This window comes from Manis pentadactyla, chromosome 1 (genome assembly GCF_030020395.1).
Source record: "Manis pentadactyla isolate mManPen7 chromosome 1, mManPen7.hap1, whole genome shotgun sequence".
NCBI lineage: Eukaryota > Metazoa > Chordata > Mammalia > Pholidota > Manidae > Manis > Manis pentadactyla.
The window spans coordinates 223229702-223247782 of record NC_080019.1 but is presented as its reverse complement, the minus strand read 5'-3'; the positions used below and the strand labels follow the sequence as shown (position 1 = coordinate 223247782).

The 18081-nt window shown below is 38.8% G+C and overlaps 1 protein-coding gene across 29 annotated transcripts in view; it reads right to left on the bottom strand.

Annotated features, from left to right (window-relative positions):
- The window catches only part of MAGI1 (membrane associated guanylate kinase, WW and PDZ domain containing 1), a 569375-nt gene that overhangs the window by 460964 nt on the left and 90330 nt on the right, over positions 1 to 18081 (bottom strand). The window lies entirely within an intron of this gene.

Below are 18081 nucleotides of genomic sequence, written 5' to 3'. Positions count from 1 at the left end.
GAAGGTACTTTCTGAAAGGTTTTTGTTTTCACTCCTTGCTCACTGGACTGTTTTCATCAAAGTTTTTATAAATGGCCCAGCTTCCAATTTGCCTAAAATCAGGCACAGAAAATAACTTTAAATTCCTTGAGACCATGTAAATCTACAGAATTAGAAAGGAGTACCTTTCTATCCCCCTTATGTATTTCACCCATCATCCCATTCCTCTCCCCTGTGTCAACCACCAGTCTGCTGTCTGTGTTGATCAGTCTCTTTCTGTTCTGTTCATTTTATTTTGTAAGTGAAATCATATGGTACTTGTTGTTCTCTCTCTGTGACTTATTTCTCTGAGTATAATACCCTCTAGTTCCATCCATATTGTTGCAAGTAGCCAGATTTCATTCTTTTTTATGGCTGAATAATACCCCATTGTGTGTGTGTGTGTATATATATATATATACCACATCTTCTTCATCCATTCATCTATAGCTGGACACGTTAGTCGCTTCTATATCGTGACTATAAGACTGCCATAAACACAGGGGTCCATGTATCTTTTCAAATCAGTGATTTGTTTTCTTCAGGTGGTTACCCATAAGTGGAATTACTCAGTTGCGTGGTATTTCTATTTTAATTTTTTGAGAAACCTCCCTACTGTAGCTGCACCAATTAACATTCCCACCAACAGTACAGGAGGGTTCCGTTTTCTCCACATTCTCACTAACACTTGTTATTTCTTGTATTTTTGACACTAGCCATTCTTACCAGAGTGAAGTGATACCTCATTGTGATTTTGATTTGCATTTCCCTCATGATTAGTGATGTTGAGCATCTTTCATGTGCCTGTTGGCCATCTTTATATCTTCTTTGGAAAATGTCTACTCAGATCCTCCACCCATTTTTAACTGGATTGTTTGGGGATATATATATATATATGTATATAAAGTTGTGTACGTTCTTTATTTATTTTGGATGCTAACCCTTTATCAGATGTATGATTTGCAAACATACTCTCCATTCAGTAGGTGGCCTTTCTGTTTTGTGGATGGTTTCCTTTGCTGCACAAAAGCTTTTTGGTTTAATATAGTCCCACCTGTTTACTTTTGGTTTTGCTTCCCTGGGGAGACAGATCCAGAAAAAATTTTACTGATTCTGATGTTCAAGAATTCATTGCCTATGTTTTCTTTTAGGAGTTTTGTTGTGTTGGGTCTTATTTGAACATGTATTTTACATTCCCTAATAATGGAGAGGTATGTCATTCTCCCTGAAAATATGCTGTTGTCATGAAGGCACAAGTTGAAAGGATAGTATCTAACAATGAAGAGAATATATTACTTGAAGCAGCACTAAACTAGGAAAGGGAGTCTAAAATTAATTCCTGGATGGGAGAGCTCAAGGTGGGTCAGAAGAGCACATAAACGCTTCATAAAGAAGAGAGCAGACTAAGGGTGGGACTTAAAAAGGCTTTAGGGTTAGACAGGCAGAGAGCAGTATGGAAAGGTCGCAGCCCAGGCTGAAGGAGAGCAAGAAGACAGGCCGGTGGTGGCTCAAGGTATATGCCCCAGGAGAGGCGCCGTCATCTCTATGGAGGGGACCATTCCCCCAGGCTTCCAGCCCATTCCTACCCTCCTCAGTGCCCATGAAAGTCAAGGCTTTCACTAACTCCAAGGGGAATGCCAAAGGCAAGAAACATTTAAACACAATGTAAAAAGTCAATGCACTAACTCCAAGGGGAATGCCAAAGGCGAGAAACATTTAAACACAATCTAAGCAAAGCCCATGGCTTCCCTAGTCAGTTTTAAAAAGGACAACTTGACAGTGTACTTCTGCACCTGAACTGTAGTGAGAAAAATGAGATTTCCCTATTGTCTCTATCACTGATGTACAAATTCAGTGAGAAAAAGCTTGCCACTTGTTTACTTAAAACAACAAAAAACAAAACAAAACAAAAAACACTGGAACAAGCTTCATTGGGTGAAGGTTAAGAATTTCTGAAAAGCAGTAGCTGGATTACAAAAATAACATCAGTTCTACTCTGCTGCCTAACGATAGACCTTAATTAGATTTTTCAAATTGCTAAGACTATGACTACTTACTTTCCTTTGGTTTCAAATATGACAGGAAAAATAATATTATAAATAATACACACTTTATATTTGTTATTCTCCCTACGATCCTTCAGATAGCCTTAGTGGGTGGTCATCACTATCTTGCCATCAACTGAGGCCTGGTGAGGTAAACACTTTTATGCTCCAGAAGTCCTACAGGTTGCCAGCGACAGAAGTGAGACTGAAGCTCGGGCCTCTGGCGCCATCTCCTTGGGAGCTCACCACCTGTTAAGTGTTTCCACCCCCACTGCCTACCTATATCTTACAACAACTCAGCGAGTAAAGTTTTGGCTACTAAAACATAAGCAAATTTGAAAGCAAAGAGGACACATTAAAAGCAAAAGCACACATTGTTTTAACATCTAGAACATTCTGCTCTCCAGAAATGTCTGACCAAAATCTTTCAGGTTGAAATCTTCTGTAGATTTGCTGTTTCGCACTGCCCAGCCCTGAATCCTCATTTACAGTCACCATTAATCCTTCCGGGTAGCTTTGTTTTAATGTCTTTTGTGCCTAATTTTGAGCTATTTCTTCTCTACCTAATTACCTTGCACAAAAACCCAGTGGTTTTTTCACACTTGTCCCTGCCTCAGGGCCTTGACACTTGCCATGCTCTCTGCAGGGAACTCTTTCCCTAATATCCATATGCCGGGCTTGGCCCTATATTCATATCTCAACCTGAATATCACCTCCTCCAAGAAGATTACCAAGAATACCCAGTCCCATGTTACCCCAACCTACTACCCTCAACCACTCTCCCTGTTTTATTTTCTCTCTAGTGTTTATCACTGTCTAAGATTCTTATTCACTGGGCATGCAAACTCCATATAAGCATGGCTTTAAAAAGGAGAGGAAAAAGAATCAAAGTTAACACAGAATAAATAAACCAGATGCCACACATATCATAAACAAACATACCCTGAAGGAAAAATCCTTGTAAATAAATCCAAAATATCAAGAGACTAAATACTGAATATTCTGCTGGCTCACATATAGCACACAATAAGAAACATTCAAAGGTGACTCACACAGAAAATATCCACCAAACAACACCAACTTCTTCTTCCTGCTATTGAACCCTCTGCCCTCCGCCAATATCGTCCACAACCATCCTTAATGTTTCTAAAATGAACACCTTCTTAACTGTGGCTGCCAATTATCTCCTATATTTCTCCCTCTATGAAATACATTAGGTTACAAAAATCAACTAAAAAAAAACTGATAACTAAGCTGTCCAATATAAAGTATATTTGGGCTTCCCGCCAAATTCCCCCTCCAGAAAACTTGGATTAGTCTGTCCAAGACACTCCTCAGGGGAACTTTCCAGCATGCACCTTGGTGATCAACCATAATGATGATTCACAGGCCTCTCATTTCCGTCTGCAACACAGTGGGGCTGAAACACACAACTTTGCTCCTGCCCAGCCTGTTACGTTGATGCAGATCAATTTTTAAATAAAAGTGGTAAGTTTATGGCTTTAAAATATAGAGGATGACTTCCAGCTATGATAAAACAGCCCATTTTTTAGGGAGGGCCTTTTATAATGCCAACCCCATGTACAATTGGGAATCGGGTTGAAGTGTGACTCCGTCCAAGGAGAGTACTGAATTCTCATTCTTACCGTGGGAGGCCTTCTACCCACAGTGCCCCCCTCTTCATGAAATCACCCTTACACTGTAGTCACATGCATAAAACCCTTCTTCAGGCTCTGACACCAGCACTGAGGGGATGGTGTTAAAATTATTTTCTACAGACTGCTTCTTCTTACAGTAGCTGCTGTCAGCTTCCTTTCAGGGACTTGAGGATTCCAAGCAAGATAAGATTTAAAAACAAACACAAAAACAAACAAACAAAAAACAATGGTGGTTCATAACCATATGCCTGTATTTGGATAAAATCACAATGAGTAACTGAATTTGAAACAAATGTTTTAAGTAGCTTTGGCTATTAAACCAAAGACTTAAGGAGTACTTTTGTTAAAAGAGAGATATAACTGAGAATGTCAAATTTGGCAGGAGATTTTTAATCTCCATGCAAAGAATATACCAGTTGTTTGTATGCAAATAGATGGAAAATGACAATAAATAGGGTATGTTGACAATATGTCTCTCAAATGCAAATTACAGTGGAAAAACAAAGACCTGTGGAAAACAATCAATAAAGTATGTCCCCCCTTTGTGTGGTTCTTGTTTATATATTAATCAAAGTGGCTGCTGGAGCAAGGCAATGCCAAAAACTAATATGATAGACAGGACATGGACGTATTATGTGGCTAAGGAAAATGATAAACTCATCTGAGAAAAATATAATCAGGGCTGCTTTTTAAAGAACTATTTATTTAAAATGTCTTGCTGTAATGAGGTGTAGGGGGGACTTGATAATATGGGTGAATGTAGTAACCACAATGTCACTCATGTGAAACCTTCACAAATTGTATATCAATGATACCTTAATAAAAATAAAATAAAATGTCTTGCTGTAAAAAGAAGGACTAACCCTCAACCTCTATTAAAATCCTTCAATGGGATCCCATACCTTTAGGGCATAATCCCCAGTTTACTTCCCAACATCCTCCCAACACTAAAGTCTTGATGGAACCAAATCTCTGCCCATCATCTATTCAATGTCCTGGATGGATTCCTACCTTCAGCTCTCTCGTACCTGGACTTTTGCTATCCAGGATGCATTCCCCCCACTCCTGGAGGAGCAATCCAATTTTGTTGAAGGAAAATACCCATTCTCCACTGGCTATGGTTTAGTGGGACTACAAGTCGAGGTGCTCTGTGTGAGCATTGTATCCAACGTAGGCCATTTGGACATTTGTTCCTGTATTTTGAATCTTGAACAGAAAAAAGGTTGAAAATCTTTGAGTTGATCATCCTCCAAAGGGTGGCTCAACAAAGATGGTGCATCAGTCCCTCCACCCAGCAGCTAGGGAAGTCCCCAGTTTCTATTCTACCTTTCTGACCCCATTTTTTCAGGTGTCCCTCAGATACTGTAAGCTACTCCATATCTCTGCTATTCATTTTTAGCATATTATTTTTCTGCCTCAGGGGGATTCACAGATTTTCTGTTGCTTGCCACCAAAGTATTCTAATGTACATGCTTGTCCAGGCTCATCCTTGTACCTTGGTACCAAAAAACAGTCCCTGATTATTTCCAAGCCACTCAAAGCTGCTACCCAAACACTGTGATCCTCTCTCCTCAAAACTTTATAAATCCTACCTTATCCTCTTATTTTTGTATTGATCTTGCAACTCAAAATAAAATACAAAAGCAATACTATAGCCCATTTCCCAGCATGCAATTTGCTATGTAGAAGATAAAAATTTGTATCTACCATATCCTAAATGCTTCTCATGTGCATGGCATTTTGCTAAGTGGCTTCCCATTCATTATTGCATTTAATCCCCACAAAATACAGTAGGCCCTGTCTTTTCCGAGATTTCACTTTCCAAGGTTTCAGTTACCCATGGTCCATCGGGGTTTGGAAGCATATGATCCTCCTTCTGCCCTATCATCGCAAGGTCAAGAGTAGCATAATGTTATGATCACAGTGTCTACGTCACTCACCTTACTTCATCTCATCACATTGTCATTTTATCATTTCACATAACAAGAAGAAGAGTAAATACAGTACAATAAGATATTTTGAGAGAGAAACATATTCATCTAACTTTTATTATAGTATACTTGTATTGGGTTATTGTATTCTGTTATTAGGCACTATGGTTAATCTTTTATGGTGCCTAATTTATAAATTAAACTTTATCACAGATATTTATGTGTGTTTTATATATATATATATTTTTTTTTTTTTCCCAAAACACAGTATATATAACGTTTGATACTATCCATGGTTTCAGGGGGTCTTGGAACTTATCCCTGTAGATAAGGAGGGACTACTGTATATGTAGTTCCTGTATATGACACATATACATTTTCACAGATGAGCACATCACAGCTAAAAAGAGATTAACTTGCCCAGGGGCATATATATACAACTACTAAATGGACAAACTAGGACTTAAATCCAAGGTGCCTTAAAAACCTAAATTCCTAACCATTGATGATAATGTGGGGTGGGGAGCTGCCACAGAGGGAGAGAAAGATGGGTGTGAAAATTACTGTATCTTGGAAATTTTAATTTTGTTGACTGACTGCTGATGTTCAAACCCATACTTCTTTTGGATCTGTGCATACAATTCTGCCCATTTGAATGTCCATGAGTCTAGTGTGGAAAACTATTAAGAGTTGCATGGAACAATCCATTCCTTCAATTAAACAGACAAAAAGCTTGTCCTCTTAAAAGAGTTCTGCTGCCTAAATCATACACAGCAAGTTCTCAAACACCAGGTTGCTTGTAAGCTGTTTTGACAAAGTCAAGGCAGGAGGAGAGAGAATGAACAGCAGGCAGGCTGGGAAGAATCCAGCCTGGGATTAAAAATTAGCTATAAGTGGATAATTCCCATATGAATCATTAATATTTGGGCAGGGTTTAAAACAGCCCCCGTCTTATTTTATTTGGGATCCTGTTTTATCTAATGAACAAGTGCCAAAAAGGTAAGAAATTCTATCTGTTGGCTTAAAAAACAATAAATAACATAAAGGTATTTTTCAAGTCACACACAAAGCAAGGTTAGTTTTGGGAATGGAAGCCTTCAGCTGGAAAACCTAATCCACTGAACTCACTAGGAGCCCCCGAGCAAGTGACTTAATCTCTTAGGACCAGTTTCCTTAATAAAATGGGGAAATTCGGTTTCTGTAGTTATTTTACAAGATCATTATGAGAATTAAAAAGATGCATTTATGTGGGAAATATTTACCACTGTGACAAGATCTTAACCAATATGCCCAGAGGAGGCAGAACAGGTCCAATCTGAGTCTAAATTAAGACAGATTTTTTCCAAAATGTTATAAACTGCAGCAATAGCTAAAAGTCACCAAAATAGAAAGAAGTATGGTCCCTACGTCATCATGCAATACACTGGGTGCCATGAAGAATGACGTAAATTTATTTAATCTGATCATTTTAAATACTACCAAGCTATGAAGTTCAATTCCTCATTAATAATTGTATCAGATTTGACCAACGCGTGTTTCACAAAATAAATTCACTTAAATGGAATTAGAAATTATGTCACCCTCTTTGCCCCCCACTCCCCAAAAAATATCCAAGACATGGGTCCGTGCTTTTTTGGAAAGTTCTACAGAGAGACAATCTCAGTGTATGCTCTGCAGACAGCTGATAGGTTTTGGGGGATATGAGGTAGTGGACAGAAAGGATAGGTTCTACAGGGGGGTTGGTGATCAGCTAAATTTGGGAAACGTTGCATAGGGCAAAACAAAATGTGTTCCTTGAATACGGCACTGCTCAAAACCTTTAACAAGGTAAGCATTTCAAATCCCTAAGTGGGTTTGGAATAAAAAGCATTTCCCAAACTTATTCGTACAGAGCACCCAATGGGAATGTGTTGCATGGCAAACACACTGAAAATGTGGCAGAAGACATTTGAGGATAGAAATACAGGGAACAGAAATTCCTTCAGAATATAATGCACTTTGAGGAGGCAAAGTATATAAATAGTACTGTGGGGGAGTTCTACCCACTGATCCAGGCCCCAGGTTTTAGTCAAGGGGTCCTCTTAAATATGCTTGATAATTTAGAAGATACTCACATGGAGCCATAATATAAGCTGTCTGAAGCTGGGGAGACAATTAGGAAAGAATGGGGGGGAAAGGAAAAGAAAAAGAATCGCTGATTCTCCTTTTCCCCCAATGCTTATGAATGACTAAACTCGCTTTCATGTTTCTTCAGTAGATTTAGCCTTATGATGAAAGTCACTTCAAGGCACTATATACAATCAACCAAACATCTTAGGGAGATGTCCCATATGACTCTATCCACAAGTCAGCAGACAGTCCGCAAACATAAATGAGGTGGGGAATTGTTGCAACAAAGGGCCTTTTGTGAAAAATGTTAACAGTGAATTGGTAGCAAAATCAACTCATTGTTTTATATCGAGTAAACATTAGCAGTGTCTATTTCGGGGCAAAAATCAATTTGTTCATGTTAATCTGAGCCCACAAATGAATTCCTCCTAACTGACATACTTCCTGGCTCGCTGGTTTTCTGCAGCCACACACTTAAATGTCCTCAGGGGCCATGCCCACGGTGATAATGAGTGAAAGGGCAGGGCTCAAGAAAACAGGGAGTCCTGGGGAGGAAGGGGGGGCTTAAGAGGACAAGCCAAGCCTCAAGGCATCTCTGCTCCACTGAATGGAAACACAGTGCTGACTGCCCCCCTTTCTCCCCTCCAGAACAGAACAAAACAGGTGCAGTCCAGAGTCAGCCCACAGGCTGCTACTTTGAGACTTAAGGGAGAAACACCATCCTTAAGAGGATTTAAACCTGTTCTTCTACAAATGCCTGAGGAGCATGTCAAATTCACAAACCACCAAATTAAGAATACAGTGCCAACCCAGAGGTATCAAATGAATTTGCTTATGGTGGATAAATATTTGCAAGGTGCATGCACAAATACAATAGGCTCTCAACACGGTAAAGTGAGTTGAACACCTTACTTACAGCAACCTGCTGAGTGACTCTGGGAAGGAATGTCACCTCCCTGAGCCTCAGTATCCCCATCTATAAAATGAAGGTGATAACACCAGCCCCTTCCGGTAGTTATGACGGTCACACAGGAAAGCATTTGTGATGCTCTCAGCATAGAGTAGGAGCTCAACTGAAAGGGCAGTTAATAATTTTATTGCAAAGTATATTTTGGTTAGTATTACAAGTGACGTTTAGAACAATTAATGTGAGGACAGAGTGAATTTCATGGGGTAAATGATGTCGATGGGTCCCTTGAAAGAAGCTAAATGTATCAACCAATCTCAGCAACTTTCCAAAAGTCATGAAAAGATGTGGGTGTCATCTCGTGGAAATGCTCAGAGCCCAGAAGAGATAAATACCATTGGTACCATTCAAATTTCAACAGCTTGTACACATTTAGCATTAATTCTGTTAAATATTTTTAAACACGCAAATCAGAAGTGCAAATCCAAACACATTCAGGATGCTAATATGTAGCTCAGCTCCCTGCCAAATACCTTGCAACATGCAGTCATTTGCCCTCCACAATTCACACCCATTAAAGTTACTAGTCTCACCTCGTCTTCCAGGAGATGATCTGTAGACTTGCCCTTTTTTAAGAGATTGAATGCTCTCCCTACCGAAATTTAAATTCCAACTTGTTGGGTCTTTCTTTCTTTTTTTTTTTCCTTTTTTTAATCCCTAAAGAAACTGGACTGGGAAGAGGAAAAATGATGAAATAATAACACACAGGTGCTTCCCACCTAATTAAAAGAGAAGTTTACAGCTGCACTGGTTGTGAATCATCCCGTGGGTTATCCACGTGTATCCTTCAAATGGCACGTAGCTCCATCAAGAGCCATATTCCATATGCTTTCCTGAAAACTGCCTTCTCTTTGCTTGGTAAAATGATGACTATCAGGTAACTAATGGCATTTTCTGCTTCCTGGCTTTCCTCCCTATGGACATCCCAGTTCATTTGTGTTTCCTTAATTCTAAAAATAATTAAGTAACCATGAAGCAAGAGATTCAGAGCTTAGTAAATCAAACTCTAATTTATATTGAATCAAAGTGTACTGTCAGTGGAAAAGAAAACTAGCTGTAAAATTACATATGTTACCATTTGTGTCATATATTACATACATAAAATTTGCAGGCACACACATGCGCACACACCCTGTCACTGTCTATGAGAAAGTGGAAATAAGGGGAAGCCAGCTGAATCAGGGGGACTTACTCTTCACAGTACATCTTTTTTATCTTTTGAAAATTGTACAACTGATGGATAAATTAATGGTCCTAAAAGTTTACCTTTGGCTTAAAAAAAATTGATCTGGACTGCTTTCTTACATTTCAAATTACTAATGTCAAAAGTGTTTAAATTAATCTGTTTTTGTTTCTTAAACATGGGTCTTTCTTTTACATATACATACACAGAACAATATCTAGAAACATATAAGTCAGACCATTTACCCTAAGGATGAAGAGTTACCTGGGGCGAGAGGTTTTGCTTTTCTCTATCCTTCTGTAATACAATCACTTTTAAAGTTCAAATAAAATAAAATAAAAAGCTATACAGAACAATGAGGTACTATAAACAACTAATAGAATGGTCAAATTCCAGGACATCAACAACATAAAATGCTGGCAAGGATGTGGAGGAACAGGAACTCTCATTCATTCTTGTGGGAATGCAAAATGGTACAGCCATTTCGGAAGACATTCTGTCAGTTTCTTATAAACCTAACATACTCTTACCATACAATCATGCTCCTTGCTTTTTACCCAAAGGAACTGAAAAAACTTAGAGCTACACAAAAACCCACACAAGGTATTCACAGAAGCTTTATTCACAATTGAGAAACCTTAGAAACAACCAAGATGTCCTTCAGTAGGTGAATAAACTTTGGTATGCCCAGATAAAGGAATATTATTCAGCACTAAAAAGAGATGATATATCAAACCATAAAAAGGCATGGAGAAGCCTTAAATACCTATGACTGAGCAAAATTAATCAATCTGAAAAGACTATATACTGTGTGATTCCAACTATATAACATTCATGAAAGAGGAAAAATTATAGAGATAGTAAAAACATCAGTGGTTGCCAGAAGTTAGGAGGGAGGGAGTGATGAATAAGAGGAGCACAGAGATTTTTTTAGGGCAGTGAAAATACAGTTGACCCTTGAATGATATGAGGGTGGGGGTACTGACTGCCTGTGCAGTTGAAAATCTGCATGTAACTTTTGACTCCCCCAAAACTTTACTACTAATAGCCTAATATTGATCTTATAGTAGTAAATGACAGAAAGACTAGTATCTATACATATTTTTATGCATTCATGACATCACAACCCTTTTCTTAATATTTTTAAGATTTCTAGGCTACACAGTCTGTATTTTCAAATTGTAACAAATCTCCAAAAAAATTTTCCAATATATTTCTTGAAAAGAAGCCACATACAAGCGAACCCATGCAGTTCAAACCCCTGTTGTTCGAGAGTCAACTGTGCTCTGTCTGATACTATAATGATGGATATAGATCATTATACATTTGTCCAAACCCACAGAATGTACAACATCAAGAGTGAATACTAATGTCAAGTATGGGCTTTGGGCATAATGATGTGTCAATGTGGGTTCGTCAATTGTTAAAAATATATAACTGCTGGGCTATGTTAATAATGGGGGAGTTTGTGCATATGTGGGGTAGGGGGTATGTGGGAAACTTCTGTATTTTCCTCTCAGCTCTGCTGTGAACTTACTACTGCTCTAAAGTTTAAAATCTAATTTAAAAAAACAAAAGCTACACACAAAAATATCAGAATGAGACCGAACTAATCTTGTGGTGTGCAAAGAGAATGGCTGTATTCTGAGGCAGGGTCAGAATCATTACCAATAAATTCCTATCCTTGAACATTTTTTATTAAAGGCCCAGAAGGACACACATAATTTAAACAGGAACTTAAATAATAATACCAGGTTAATTTTCTGCACTCTTTACTTGTTTATCTTTAATAAAAATCGGGGGTTGAAAGCATTCACCTGCACATTGCCCCCTTTTGAGGACGTGTAGAATTATCTCGCTCCGCAACATTCTTCAGCTGATCAAATGAATTGTTTTCATCCTGCTGTTTGGTGACTAACCATGTCCACTTAAAATTAATGTTGGCCTAAAACCAGACTATTTAAGATAGTTTTCTCCTCTTCAATATTTTCCACCAACAAAGGCAAGATAAGGAGACAGCTTACTTAAAGTGTTGAAACATTAAACTGTATCACAGAGAGATCTGTTTCTCTTAAGGAAGGATAAGAATCCTCGTGTGTTTCAAAAAATAAATAAATAAACAAACTAAAACAAAATGAAAACTAACTGAAAGGGTATGAAATTTGAGTCTCACATTATTCTGGCAGGCAACAATAATAGCATGCCTACTGGGACAGTCATAACACAGGAGAGCAGGTCATAATCGTAAACATTGATTTGAGAAGACTTACCAGTTTTCATGACCTTTGCTCAACAGAGTTTCATCAGCTTTTTGTTTGGAGAAAAATGAATTAATTTCATTGAATTTGAGTTAGATTCCCTCCCCTAGGGGATGGGATGCTGACTTCTCATTCTGAAATCACATATGTAAAAGCAGCTTGATTTTACATTTCTTAACATCCAAAATGCTTACACAGAGAAGGCATCTGGGAGGAACCTGGCTATAATCTCATTCCGATTCATCTTCTCTCCATTCTCCCACTACTCTCTCATTGCACCAACTTAAAAAAAAGGCAATCTCTCCCCATTTGAGACTTTGTTAACAATGACCACTAAATATTGCTGGAACAATTTTCCTCATACATAATCTTCACTTCCTTTTTAATATCCAGCTACTACTTTGAATATTAAAACTCCAATTTTTAGCCAAACATCCAAGACCTTTGATCACCTTGTCCCTTTTAACTTTTTCCAACTGTATCCCCATTGGTCAGGAACTTAAGATTCCTGGGGTCTCAGGAATTACAGGGATCCATTTGGTCACCTGGTTTCCACCTACTCATTAAATGTTTGAGTCCACTAACACCCTCTCCTTCAGATGATCCAGACTGGGCTTGGAGAGTTCAGATATCAATCAACAAACCACCTTTCTAGGAGGCCACAACTCATTTTAGGGAGCTTCACTGGTCACCAATTATTCCCACAGTCCTGTTCACAACTCTTAGGCCCACAGAAAACAAACTGGATTTCATTTGCACATATTAACTCTCCACCCAGATAAAGTGTTGGACTCCACCTCCATTCTCTTTCATTTTATTTCAACTGAATACCTCAGACTGCGCCCTCATTGTGTCTAAGACCTCTGTGATAGTCATTAAAGACTGTAGCTCCAAAATTGCCTTCCCTTCAGTTTTAAGCAGTGTGGAACAAAACATTGGATCTTCAATCAAATCTTGCCAGTCACATACAAACACCATATGAATGTATAATCTTGAACCATCTTTTTTTAAGGCTATGTGATATATGGGTCAGGTGAAACCTAATCTCCCATCCCTAAGAGTCAATGACCTCAAGGCATTCCATATTTATAAACTTCATTGTCTCCTGGGGTTTAAGAAATGTTTTTAAAACAACACAGTACAATTAAATGTGGTCCATTTTGCCCCTTCTCAAAGAGATTCTTAACATTTATTCAATTTCACATTTTGGAAGAAAATGAAAATTAACATTAAATTGAATAATCCCTCATGATTATTTATATATGAGTTTTAATTTATATTACAACATTTACATTTGCTAAGTACAGAATGGAAATGGGCTTCAAGTCTACGCTTCTAATCTACTCCATTGCCAAATTAAGTTCAGTTCAGTTTATAACTGCACAGAAAATGCAAACGTATGATTTTGACTTTTATTGCCATTTCAACCCACTGCAGAAGTTATTTAGCTTGGTTTTGCCAAGTTGGAAGAACCCTTCTATATATTATTTGGTCAAGCCAATATGCAGTCAGAAAAATCTCATTTGAAAAGACAATTTTCTTAATGGGGGGTGTGTTTTAGCACTGACTTACAACTTTCTTAAAAACTTTACCACCATATTGAATAATCTCCCATCAGAACAGAGGCTCTTAACTTCTCTTGTAATCCATTCCTCCTCAAGGAGCTAGTGGTCTGCCAATCAAAGAATAATCAATAAAATGATTGATAATTGGCTGCAACCTAGTAACAAAGGTTTACAAAGCACAGAAGAAAATCAGAATAGATTTGGAAAATTAGTACAACGAAACTTAGAAAATACCTTGAATTACGTATGAAGGATGCCCCCTTCTACAGAAACTGAGACTCTAAGAGATGACATTCACAAGGTCACACAACAGCAGAGCCTAGACCTCAACTCATACACTAGCAGCCAAGGAATAGGTTGAATGGGACCCTGTTGTACCAGGTTGAATGGTGTCCCCAACCCACCCCCAAAACTCATTCCACCTGGAACGTCAGGACACAATATTTAGAAACAGGATCTTTGCAGATATTATTATTTAAGATGAGGTCATACTGGATTAAGGCAAGCCCTAAATCTGAGATGGCTGGTATCCTTATAAGGTGAGGGCACTCAGATACACAGAGGGAAGATGGCCCTGTGATGAGGGAGGCAGGAATTGGAGTGGTGCAGCTACACACCAAGAACATCAAGGATTGTGAGCAACCACAGAGGCTAGGAGGAGACAAGAAAGGTTTTTCCCTAGGGCCTTCAGATGGGAGCATGGCTCTGCTTGACCCCTTGATATCTTGATTTCAGACTTCTAGCTTTACAGAACTGAGAGAATAAATCCTTTTTGTTTTAAGCCACCCAGTTTGTTGTACCTTGCTATGGTAGCCCTAAGAAACCAATAAACCTGGAAAAGAATGTAATGATTGGATGTAATCTGTGAACAGAGAGACAGTAATGAGAACCAGTGAGTCAAAAGATCACCAGGTTAGAGTCAAGGAACAGCCACTGGTATATTTCCAGCCCCTTCCAACAGTCACTGGAAGCCCCACTTGCAGCTATGTCTATAATGAGCTCTGGTAGCATTGCACATAATAGGAAAACATAACATTTTTTCTTTATAGCAGGAACATCTGGTTCTGCGAACACGAGATTCACAACAGAAGAGTTCTGCAAAATATAGCCTCCCTAAGGACTGAGAAGTGCTTAGATACAACTTAATTATTCTATAACAGCCTGCAAGTTTGATTATAAGATCCCAGGTTCACATGCCCTAGGCAAAAGATTTCTAAGTCTTCTATGGAAGATCTAGGTTTGCTCTATCCTTGCATATGTATCCATCTGCCCACCAATGCATGCAATTATCAAAACTGCATTGAATAAATACTGTAAACAATAAATACCATGAGGAGCTACTGGATATTTAGTATTTTGAGATACAGTAGCAAATATGACAAACACAGGCCCATCCCTTAAGAAGTTTACCCTTAGCAAGAATGAGAGACATTCACAAGTCATTTTTAGTGTCATAGGAATCACCAAGGAGACATGAAGGATGTTATGAGGAATAAGAGATGAACCTCATCAGCCATATGCAGTTGCACAGGCACATGGGCACTGACCAAGGAACACATAGGGGTTTAGAACGCAGCCCTCTCAATGTGTAAAGCACCAGAAGAGTGTTATTTTCTCACTATCACAAAGAAGCAATTCCAGCTAGCACTGGCCCCAAAGAGATAGAGGACAGGGGCCAGATCTTGCAGACAGCAGTAATGATTTTGGATTTCATATTAAGAATAATAGGAAATAAAAGTTTTTCTTAAGTATTAGACTCAGCTGTCTAGGGAAGCAGAGGCAGTCACTTACCCAACATGATTTCATCACTTGCTTAATACTGAAATAATTCAAGGAAACGTATAAATAATTGAAATGCCATTTTGGTTCTTTACCAGTTGATGTGGATTTAAACCCTTGATGAAAAAAAATATAGCTTTTTTCTTCATTCTTTACCTTTAGGAGGATTTAAATGTTTTATTAATCAAATGTTCTTTCACTTGACTAAAGTAGAGTCGTGGGCCCTATTCAAACCTGTGTCCCCTTGCCACGTATCAAGTTCTTGCCTTCAAGAGAAGTGACTAAAATGTGCAAATGAAGAAGGTTTGGTCTTGGCCAAATGGGATCTGTTCCCCCCATGCAGGAGACTGTGATGTTGGAAAATTAAGCCTGTCATTTTAAAGTATATGAAGCCCATTTCAAGAATTTCTAACGTCAAATTAAGCAAATATATCATTGGGAGACAAATCCATATGACATGGGGGTGTTAAGAAAAGCCATCATTTCCTGGGCAGAAACCAAGACCACCAAGAAACACGTGGTCAGAATGAGACTATCCAACATCCAAAACCATCTACATGTGATTCAGGTTGCTCAGAGCATTTGAACAGGTTTCCAAGTGTTCTAATCACGTGAAGTCCACCACAAAAGCTGTCTCTGGTCAGATGGCTTTGGGAAACCCCACATCCTTCACCCCACACTTTGGTGTCCTCATATATCAAATGAGAATCACTCAATGTGCCTACCTCAGCGCCCTCATGGGATTGACAAGTCAATATATGTAAAGTGTTCAGAACCTTGCCTGGCACATAGTATGCATTAAATAAAAGTTAAATGTTTATTTTTATTCTTGTTTTTTAGAGCCTCACAATGGATTTCCCTACATAAAACCCTCTGCAAAGATATGCAAATAGATAAATCTTTCCAGCTTTAGTCATTCCAGTCTTTCCTAAACTTGTCTGGCATCCTTTTATCTCCCCATAAAACACCTTCTGCCACTAGTGGAGCTCAACTCCTACAGAGCTCTGCCTTGTTTACTGCCAGTGATTATCCAGTAATCCAGGAGGTTTTCTTTGTGATTTAGCCCACAAGATGAAAGACGAAGAAAAAGCAGACCCATGTTTAACCTAACTTTAAATTTCCAGTTTCTCATCTATTGAATCGTCCTTGATATTTCCTCTGCAATCTAATTCCAAAGTAATAAAAGGCCTCAGTCCAGGCTGTGTATTATTTCTACATAAGAAATTGGCTGAAAGGTCCAATGAAATGACAATAAAGGGCACGTTGCCCAGACAGTGTGAAAAAGGCCCCACCTTGACCAACAAGGACACTTACAATAAACAACCCAGGGCCAGGGAAAACATAATTCCCAATGCACAGCTGAGCTGGGGGAAAAACAAAGGGAACTTTGTTCATAATATTAACACAATACAGCTTATTCCTTTTCCTCTTTAGATAACCTAGAACACTACGTAGCACTTCTTTACCAAGTGGAACATGTTGGTTAAACTGATAAAAATTAAGAATCTGATCCTCTGCAAAATAAAAGTACAATAATAGTTCACACCTACATAACCATAACTATCCTTCATTGATTAACTCATTTACTCCCCACCACTACTCCTTCGGGTAAACAGCCTTATCCCCATTTTTCAGAGGAGCAAACGGAGGCACCAGGCAGTAAGTACCTTACCCAAGATCACACATCTAGTAAAGCACTTGAAAACTGCCTGCTCATTCATGTTGCTTGCAATGAACACACTTTTTAACATGAACAGATTTAATCTGAAAGGAAACTGCATTTTGTTATTGTGAGAGGAAGAATCAGTATCATCTACTCTAAGGAAAAGGTAGCCCAGAAGATGAATACATGTAAATAGAAACAATGGTACTAATTTCTAGCTGAATCTGTCATCTGCAGAAGGTCTAAGACTGAAGTTCTCTCTCTTTCTCTCCCTCTCCTTCTCTTATTCTGAAGAGGTAGACCAGCAAGGGCTAAAAAATAATAAAGTCTCGCTCACACGGAAATCAGTCTGTCTCCTCGACATATTCACACCCACTAAAAGTGAGCTGTAAAATCCACTGCCATTAATGCCCATCCCCTCATGGATCACGGGTGGTCCCACCCTTTGGAAAACACAGCTTCCAGGAGAATTAAGAACTTGAAGTGTCACAAACACAGATTTATGTGCCAATAAATAAAGTTGCCCCTGTAGGTTTTTCACCTAATGAGAAACCACAGAGGTAAATGACAAGTGGTGCTTCTAGGGTCAATCACTCAATGGTAAAATGATATGAGTAGGAAACCTGGCTTGGCTGGAAGGTGTTCCTGTGGAAAAGGACTTGTGGTTTTGGCTGACCACAAGATCAACACCAGCCAAGAATGTGACAAGGGTCCCAGGAGGGAAAAGGGCCTCCCAGGCTTGCCATCCTGTTAAGGACCAAATCAAGGGAAGGAAGGGAGCTCAGTGCATCCTGTGAGCCAGGCAGACCACACCTGGTGCTCAGGAAACACGACTAGTTAATGTAGCATGCTCAGAAAAGGCAATCAGCCACCGTGAAAGATCTGAAAGCAAAGACATTTAAGGA